This window comes from Limulus polyphemus, unplaced genomic scaffold (assembly GCF_000517525.1).
Source record: "Limulus polyphemus unplaced genomic scaffold, Limulus_polyphemus-2.1.2 Scaffold3122, whole genome shotgun sequence".
NCBI classification, from domain to species: Eukaryota; Metazoa; Arthropoda; class Merostomata; order Xiphosura; family Limulidae; genus Limulus; species Limulus polyphemus.
Window position 1 is genome coordinate 37,787 of NW_013668732.1, and position 10,116 is coordinate 47,902.

At 32.8% G+C, this 10,116-nt stretch overlaps 1 protein-coding gene across 2 annotated transcripts in view; it reads left to right on the plus strand.

Moving 5' to 3' along the window:
• Positions 1–5,316: 5,316 nt before the first annotated feature.
• The window catches only part of LOC106468703 (myosin-51-like), a 99,503-nt gene continuing 94,703 nt past the window's right edge, over positions 5,317–10,116 (plus strand). For both annotated transcript variants that reach the window (XM_022397065.1, XM_022397066.1), the window contains exon 1: positions 5,317–5,420. The gene's annotated coding sequence lies outside the window, so the exon portion shown is untranslated. The remainder of the gene's footprint in view (positions 5,421–10,116) is intronic.

A 10,116-nucleotide genomic window follows, 5' to 3' on the forward strand; every position in this document is an offset into this window, starting at 1 on the left:
TTTCATATTAATTTCAATGCGAAAAATTGCTTCGTAATACGAGTAAATCGCAATACGAGCTCGGTCTGGGAACGATTTAAACTCGTACTGCGAGGTTCTACTGTATATTATATTATATTTCTTTCACAGTAGAGCTGTCTTTAATAATTACTTTAGACAATGTTTGGTGTTTATTTACGAATGCATGTTTCTATATATATATATTATATTATTAACACAGTAGAGCTGTCTTGCAGTATTATTTTAGGCAGTGTTTGGTGTTTGTGTAGGAATACACGTTTCTATGTATATTATATTTCTTACACAGTAGAGCTGTCTTTAAGTACTATTTTACACGATGTTTGGTGTTTGTTTAGGAATGCATGTTTCTATGTATATGTTATATTTTTTTCACAGTAGAGCTATCTTTAAGTACTATTCTAGACAATGTTTGGTATTTTTCTAGGAATACACGTTTCTATATATTTTATTTTTCAGATTTATGTAAAACGGACTGTGGTTTAGCACTTATTTCCTGTGCAAATGCAGATGTTCGTGACTTAATTAACCTCAACGGACCACTAACAGAAGATGCTATACTTCGTACACTCCACACCAGGTTCTTCAGGAAGGAATATTTTGTAAGTTGGATTCTGTCGTGATTTTTTAAACAAATTTATGTAATAGCTAGAGTTTATGTGATTTAATTAACTATTTAACAATAGATAAGTATTTACTGGTAAGTTTGGTTATCGGATTTTGGTCGTTGTCATGGTTACTAGCCCATTTGACCACTCAAGTCTAATTATTAATTAGTTTTTTTTTTTTAATTATCAAGCACTAGTTTCAAACTAGTTTATAACCAATGTTTTGGTTAGGGAAATTTTGATTAGGGCAGTGTTTGTGGTTGTAGAATTCAGAATTCGATCTTTGATTTTCCTAAAGATAGCAACAGATTAACAGCTGAAACTTATGACACAAACTAGTTAGTGAGTAAAGAAATTAGTGACTAATTGATAATTAATAGGTGGTTATTTTGACTTCTGACCATGACTAGGCTAATTAGGTTTTATATGAAACTGTGCTTTATTAATTCATCTAAAAGAAACTTATATATGTGTTGATGTTGATAACTAGGTAAATAATAGTTTTTAAAATCTATAATGCACATTGTTTTACCACCAGTGTCTCTACTGGAAGGTATTGTACTATATTGGGAATCATGTGAAATGAAAGTGCTCACAGACACACACACACAAAGTTTGTTTAAAACTGCTTATTAATCTTGTGATGATGAATTTAAGGTGATTATACATGTAATTAATCCGGGAAACATAGATTTCTAGTCCAGCCATGAGTTGATGGGTTATATTTATAGGATGATCGCAGGAAATCCAGGAAAGAACTTTGTAGCAGTAAGTTCAGCTGTCTTGGATCAAGTGTAAAACACTTTACAAGTAAAAGCCATTTCTCAACTGGAAAAACAAAAAACACTTAAACCTGCTAATTAAGTGCCAAAGAATAACCATGACAAATAGGGGCCCAAACAAAATCTTAAACCTGCTGATTAATTGACAATGAATAACAATGACAAATAGTGGTAAAATTAACAAATTATCATATTTAAATGACATCACTACTGTTTATAGTAAACTTAACAAAGTATCATATTGAAATGACATCACTACTGTTTATAGTAAACTTAATAAAGTATCATATTGAAATGACATAGCTACTGTTAGTGGTAAACTTAACAAAGTACCAAAGAAAGTTATCAACACGTGGAGCTAGTGTGTTAATATAAGAAAGTTAACAAGATGTGAAGCTAGTCTGTTAATGTTAGAAAGTTACCAATGTGTGAAGTTAGTCTGTTAATATAAGAAAGTTAACAAGATGTGAAGCTAGTCTGTTAATGTTAGAAAGTTACCAATGTGTGAAGTTAGTCTGTTAATATAAGAAAGTTATCGGGTTGTGAAGCTTGTCTGTTAATCTAAGAAAATTAACAAGATGTGAAGCTAGTCTGTTAATATAAGAAAGTTATCGGGTTGTGAAGCTTGTCTGTTAATCTAAGAAAATTAACAAGATGTGAAGCTAGTCTGTTAATATAAGAAAGTTATCAAGATGTGAAGCTAGTCTGTTAATGTAAGAAAGTTAACAAGATGTGAAGCTAGTCTGTTAACATAAAAAGTTATCGGGTTGTGAAGCTAGTCTGTTAGTATAGAGATCTCCAAGTTTGCAGTTGGTCTATTGGTGTAAATCACTTCTTACAGACTTTTTATTTACTTAGTTACACGAGTAAAATAATAGGTTTTAATAAATTGAAAAAAATTATTCATAAAACCTATTTCGTTTTTGAACAAACTTGGTCTTATTGAAGTATTGTTTTTATTTTCATTTCGTAGATGATTGAATCAATGATGAATGTGCAATTTGGTTTAAGAATATTATTTAAGAGACAACTTAGTAGACTAGTTATTATTGTGTTGGATATTCCCGCAAAGCTACACAAAATGCTATCAGTAGATGGTCACCACTAAAATTTGAACTAAGAAGACTAGAAGAAAGCCAACAGTACCCATCGCCAAATCTTGGACTATTCATCTAGAAGAGTGGGATTTGACTGTCTATTCTTGAACTGCATCCACTTCCTTAAATTGCGGAGAGCGATTTGGTTTTGTAAAAATCACCCCTCCTATCCATTAGGATACGACCGGCCCGATTATGTGAACAACAAATATTTATATATCGTGTAAAACATCACTCTGTCACTTTCTAGATATCTTGTTGTGATCAATATTTGTGGGTTTTGTGTTACGAAACTAAACGCGATATTTTACAGGAATATTTTCTGATGTATCTACTTTTTAAAAGTCATTATTTTTATTAACTCCTGATGAAAAGTTTTCATTCTCTCTTCCTTTGAAGATAACTTTTACCCGTCCCTCACTCCATAAAATTATATACTCCCAGGGTTCCTAAGTGGAGAGTGTTTGAGAGCAATGAGTCGATAACTATGAATCATCGGATTCACAGTCCAAGCTTAGCTCAAACAACAGAAAGGAATTATATGACTACTAAGTTACTAGAGGTAATGGCGGTAAGGACCAAAGTCCTAACTTTTGAAATGTAATAACCAGTGGATAAATCCTATAATTTACAGGAAATATTCGAATTGAATTTGAGGAGGTGGATTGAATATACATTTGCAGATGTACGAAAGTTTAATTCAGGCTAAGTAAGAATAATGTTAGGCTAAGTAAAAATAATGTTAGTAATCGTAAAAACAGATTGTTGTTATTATTATTACACCATTCTCATTCTAGCTTTGAGTAAAACTATTTGTTTCTAAAATTACATCCACTTGTCAAAGACGTAATTATGTATTTCGTCTTTTTACTTCCATATTATCTATTTCTGCATTTGTTGGTTATATAATGATGGAAAGGTTTTACTTTTATCATTCCCCTCTAGAAACCGGGTTCCGATACTTTTGTTGGTAAGAACACAAATAGCCCTTGTAGCTATTATTATGGTGTCTGTTTCCGGATTTTGGTATTACAGGAAATTCATTATTATTATTATCATTTCAGTCCCCCCCCCCCCGATGAGGTTCGATTCCTCACAGTGGACACAACAGAGTAGCCCAACGTCACATTGTTCTTAAACAATCGTTTTAGTTCTGCATTGTTTAAATCTTGATATTGTTGGATATCTTATATTATTATAATGTTGGTCTATTTCCGGATTTCTCTGTGTGTGTGTGTGTCTTTGAAGAGTTTTATTATCAAAGTTATTTTTCCAAATTTAATCATAAGGAAATTATTTTTAAGTATTTTTTTTTATTCTGCCAACATCTTGCTAATTGTCGTTACCCTTTATTGAAACGTATTTTAAATTAATATAATTTTATTCATATCTCAAAATAATTTTTCTAATAATATTAAATTGTATTTTATTGAGTTAAAAATCATTTTATAACAGTCATCACCAAATGAATCTTTCAGATATTTTAATAATCAAAATGGCAGTTTCATATATGGTGCAATTTATCTGCAAATAATAAATATAATAAGATGTGTAAGAAACAGTTTCTTTCTGACTACCTAAGTACGTTTATGAAAACCCCTGGTGGCTCAGCGATAAACTTCAGAGCTTATAACGATAAAATTCGGGTTTCAATTCCTCCAGTGGACATACCTCACATATCCCACTGTACAGCTTTGCGCTGAACAATAAAATTGCATGAAAAGTGATCATATCAATTATAGCATTTTAAAAAGAAGAATTATATATAACTCAATGTAATTTAATCAAGTGGAAAATAGAAATTATCGTTAGAAAAATTTATTTTATTCATCTCCATAATGATGCAGTATGCTAAGCCCATTGACCATGTTTTATTGAATATATTATGGAATGATTAATTCATACTCAACTCGCTCCCCTCCCCTCAATATATTTTGTCATATTGGTTTAAGTTGTGAAATCAATTCCTGAGCTTAAAATCCAAATTATAGGCTTAACCATTGGTTATCCACAGCATCACAGTGTATCCTGTCTTTCAAAATTTAAACAACCGAATAATATGCGTATCTTGATTTATAAAGAAAAAATATATGATTATTTGTGTTATCATTGTATTTTTTATATTCTAAAATGTTCACAGTGTCTTAACTTAAGGTCAGACTTATATGCAAGGCTAACAGTATGAAAGAAAATCACCGTTCAATCTTTGTAGTTTTAACTACACGAACTTTACACTTTATTTCAACCAAGCGCGAGCTGTTGTTCTACAATAATTTTCTTCTAAACCTTAATAGATTATATGAATATTATGTATTATCGATAGTTCTTGCCTGTCACTTTCAAAATTATTATAATTACGGGATGTTTTTTGTTATCGATATAAAAGCTGCTAATATTATGAGACAATGTTTTTTGATAATATTATGCTCATTTTCTTTTTACCTCATTTTAATATTGCTTTACTTATTTAGTACCTGCATTTTATTTAACAATTGTTATATGAAAATGTTCTTCCCCCTGCATTTTATTTAACAATTATTATATGAAAATGTTCTTCCCCTGCATTTTATTTAACAATTATTATATGAAAATGTTCTCCCCCTGCATTTTATTTAACAATTATTATATGAAAATGTTCTTCCCCCTGCATTTTATTTAACAATTATTATATGGAAATGTCCCCCCCTCCCGATAAAAAGTTTTGGTCTACTACTAAACTTTTTAATTTTTTTCTCTATACTACAGACTAACATAGGTCCAATTCTCTTGTCCTTAAACCCTTTTCAAGATGTCGGGAATGCCCTAACACTGAGTAGCGCTCTCGCCATCTCGCGGTGCCCGCAGTTCCAAAGAGTTGTTAACGAAGCAGTTAGACAACAGTCTGAAACTGGTTATCCACAAGCCATAATTCTCAGGTACTGAATATTGGAACAACCATGTGTGAAAGTTGTTTTACCTCCTAATATTATTAGTATCGTTTTTTTAGTGTTTACAACCCTTATTTATTAAAGGTTGGACATTTTTTTAATTAGAGTTATTTATATCATCTACAAAAAAGTCTACATTTTTAACCGACTTCCATAATTGTAGCACAAACTTTACGGTAAAACGCTGACCAGACTATTCTGCAGACTACGTCATCAAAGGTGCCACGTGCTTTAATATAGCGTCTGACGTGTAATATTGACGACGAACTTTTTAATTTTCTCTGCTCGCCAAAAATGTGCTTATATTATCGCAAAAATATCAATTTTAATGAACAAAAAAACCTACATGTACCACGAAATACAACTCGATTCAGAAAAATCCCCATACGCTTTTATCACATTTTCAAATACACTTAATGATCCCCAAAACAACAGGGGAATCTTCATCTAATACCTTAATGAAGATATGCCGAACAATCTTAAAAACAGTGGAAGTTCACAGTGTTTTCCATTTTCTATCAATCTTTAATAAGTTTCTTGTTCACTTCAATGAATAACTGGTTTACACAAATCCTTTTTTATTTTACTACCATATAATATAATGATATCTGTTCATAGAAGTAGAAATGTAATTACAGTCTAAAATATTAGGTCGTCAAGAAATTAATCCATTTTTTATATATATGAAAAAACAACTTATATATGAAAACAAAACATTTATTTAATGAAATAGTCTCCATTCTTATCGATGATGCTTTTCCATCTTACAATCAGGTTGTTAATGCCCTGATTAAAGAAATCACATGGCTTTGAAGGAAAAAAAACATGTCGATGTCCTCTTTAATACCTTCCATATTTATATACGTTTTCCCATTAAGATGGTGTTGCAGCGAACGAAAAATATGATCATCTGATGGTGCCATATCTAGAGAATATGGTAGGTGGGGGAGAACTCTTCCACCCAACTCCATAATCTTTTGTTGCGTCAAACGTGCTACGCGTGGACGTGCATTGTCGTGGAGAAGAAGAACACCTTTCCGATTGACGAATGAAGGGCGTTTCTGATGAAGAGCTTAATTTAAACGTTCCAGTTGCCGTCTATAGATCTCTGCATTGACAGTTCGCTGTGGTTTGAGGAGTTCGAAATGAATTACTCCTTTGATGTCCCACCAAATGTAAACCATCACTTTCTGCAGATGGAGTCCAGGTTTTGGGGTCGGAAGTGGTTTTTGTTTAGGACTGAGCCATTGTTTTTGGCGTTTAATATTCGCATAGAGAATCCATTTTTCATCACCGGTGACAATTCACTTGTTTGAAACGATGATCATCGTAGAGTTCGTGAGTCACCCAAACATCTTCTTTATGGAGTTTCCCATATTCCTTATATGCTTAAGTATTGTTTCATGAGAGACATGTAATTTCAGGGCCATTTCACGAGTGTGTTGCCTTGGGTTAGGTTCAACAAGCATTTTTAGAGCTACGATATCAATTCCAACATGTCGGCCTCTGCCATCACAGTTTTTAAGGCTAAAGTTACGTGAACGAAATTTGCTGAACCTCCGTTGACACTTACGAACATTCAAAACATTTCCGTAAACTTCTTTTATATTCTTTGTAGCTATAGAGGCGTTGTTTCCCTTTTGTATTTAAACAGCATTACATGCCGAATGTGTATCTCGACGTGCGCCATCACTATAAGGGATTAGAGTATACTAAACTTTACACATTATATAGGCTACACTAACGTGACGTTTAGGCGTTTCATTTAACTATTATACTGTGATGTACGTGTTTTTGGGTGGTTAATGAATGTGTTCTAAAACGCGACATTAATTTCTTGACGACCTAATAAGTACAAACCATATCTGTTCACAGAAGTAGAAATTTAATTACCGTGTAATATAACTATAAACCATATCTGTTCACAGATGTAAATATTTAATCACCGTGTAATATAACTATAAGACATATCTGTACACGATTAAATTAGTACTTCTGTGAACAGATATGTTTTATAGTTATATTACACGGTGATTAAATTAGTACTTCTGTGAACAGATATGTTTTATAGTTATATTACACGGTAATTAAATTAGTACTTCTACCGTGTAATATAACTGCAAAATAAAATATTCTCATAGAAATAGCTATCAAGGTAAACAATTTAATATAAATCCAAAAATGCTCTTAAAATTCGTTTATAAAGTTTGATGGTTAGTTATAACATTTTCAATAAAATATTTTTATTTGATACAATTTTATTTAAAACCAGCCAATTTGTTTGGACAAGTAAAGAATATCCATACTACTACAGCCGTGTAGAATGTTCGGTCACTAAACATTTCTGTGTTAAGAACATAAAAATATTGGAAGTATTTTTAAAGTCTCTCCTTCATAAAACACCACTCTTCTTCTAGAAGGTTTACTGTAGAACCTTTCTGTTCTTGTTAGTGTTACTTCTTCCACCGTGTGAAGACTGAGAAACTTTCAGTGGTATGTGTTTGATGTTTACCTTTTTTTTGGTGGGAACTATCACGGGTGGGTTTAAAGTCATCTGATAGATTTAGAATGTTCTTGTTTGTATATTTCAATGCCATTTTTGTAGACTATCCAACTGGAGAATACAGATAATCCACAATCGTAAGAATTTGGCTCAGGTTGGATGTCCTTAAGTTAAAACAGTGTCCATTCTTATATTTTTGGATACAACAAAGCCAAGAACGATAAAATTGCATTGAAACGTTTTTCAGGATTCCCATGCAAAGAATCAAGGCAAATTATCACGTATGTCTTTAAAACTACTGCAAGTAATATTTAATGAAATTCATTAACGTTAGCAAGAATGGGGAAAATATTTTGAGATATCGTTTTCCCACACTGAATCACGAATCCTGCAATCCTCTGTTCTGACAATAGCTATACCATAAAGTCATCTGGAAGCGAAAAAAGCCTTCGTACAGCCATACCATATAGTCATCAGGAAGCGACAAAGCCTTCACATTAAGGCCCTCACATAACCATACCATAAAGTCACAATGGAAGCGACAATGCCTTCATATAGCCATACCATAAAGTCACCAGGAAATGACAAGGCCTTCACATAGCCATGCCATAAAGTCACCAGGAAGTGACAAGACTTTCACATAGCGTTTCCATATAGTCACCAGGAAATGACAAGACTTTCACATAGCCATACCATAAAGTCACAAGGAAGTAACAAGGCCTTCACATAGCCATACCATAATGTCACAAGGAGTGACAGGGGATTCACATAGCCATACAATAAATTAAATAAGAAGCGTTAGGCCTTCACATAGTCATACCATAAAGTCACAAATAAATTATAAGGATTTTAAGTACCATAAAGTTTCAAGGAAAGGGCAAGGCTTTCAGATTGCTATAAATTCAGTAACCAGGAAGTGACAAGACTTTCACATAGCCATACCATAAACTCACCAGAAAGTGAGAAGGCTTTCCGTTAGCGACACCATAAAGTAACAAGGCCTTCAGATAGTCATACCAGAAAGTGACAAGGTCTTCACATGGCCATACCATAAAGTCATCACCAACAAGGCCTTCACACAATCATACAATAAAGTCAACTGGAAGTTATAAGTCCCTCACATAACCATACAATAAAGTCAGCAGCAACAAGGCCTTCACACAGTCATACCATAAAGTTACTAGGAAGTGACAAGGCCTTCGCATAGCCATACCATAAAGTCACCAGGAAATGACAAGGCTTTCACATAGCCATACCATAAAGTCAACAGGGAGTGACAAGGCCTTCACATAGCTATACCATAAAGTCACCAGGAAGTGACAAGGCCTTCACTTTAAAAAAACCAACTTCAATATTTTTGTTTTAAATTCCGAACTATTTTGTATCCGAAAGTTATACATGGCTGTAGAAATATGAAGATTTTTACTTGTAAAAAGAACTGAGCTAATTTAATGTACCAATCACAACTGCAAATATTCATGATAAGTAATAATCAGTTTGTATTAAGCTCTTTGCCTTGATATTAGTTATATTGTTACGTCTATGGTCGTTCGTTAATTTCCCGTATAATTTCTTTGGGATTAAACTTTAGCGATACAAGTCCTTTCTTAAATAAAACTAGTTTATTCTTTCTCAATACAACTTTGCAATACACTTAATTTCCACAGTCTCTTTAACTTAAACATACATTATAATTAACAACGAACGATTCACGCACTTTACTTACGACTTGACTCAATTGTCCGTCTCTGTCTGTCTGCACTTCTATTCCGATTAATTAAATTCGCTTTATCTGGCGCACTTATATACAAGAATTGAGGGCACATAGAAAAGACCAGAGTTGCCACGAACAGACATGATCCTTCTAGAATATCATGATGTGTTACTAGCGTCACGTGGCTTCCGCTGTCGTAACACTAGTTTATTCTTTCTCAATACAACTTTGCAATACACAGCGTGATCACAAGTAAACAGACACCACTTTTTCAGAAAAAAATGAAATTTTTCAGTCATATTCACATGAATTAATATATTTATAATTTAATTAATATCTAGTAGATCTTCCTTTCGCTTCGTGGAGTTTGTTGATCCTTTGGGGCACCGTGAGAATCATCTCGTCAATTTTAGATTGTGGAATTTTCGCCCACTCTTGCTTCAAAACTTGGAGTAGATCACTCTTCG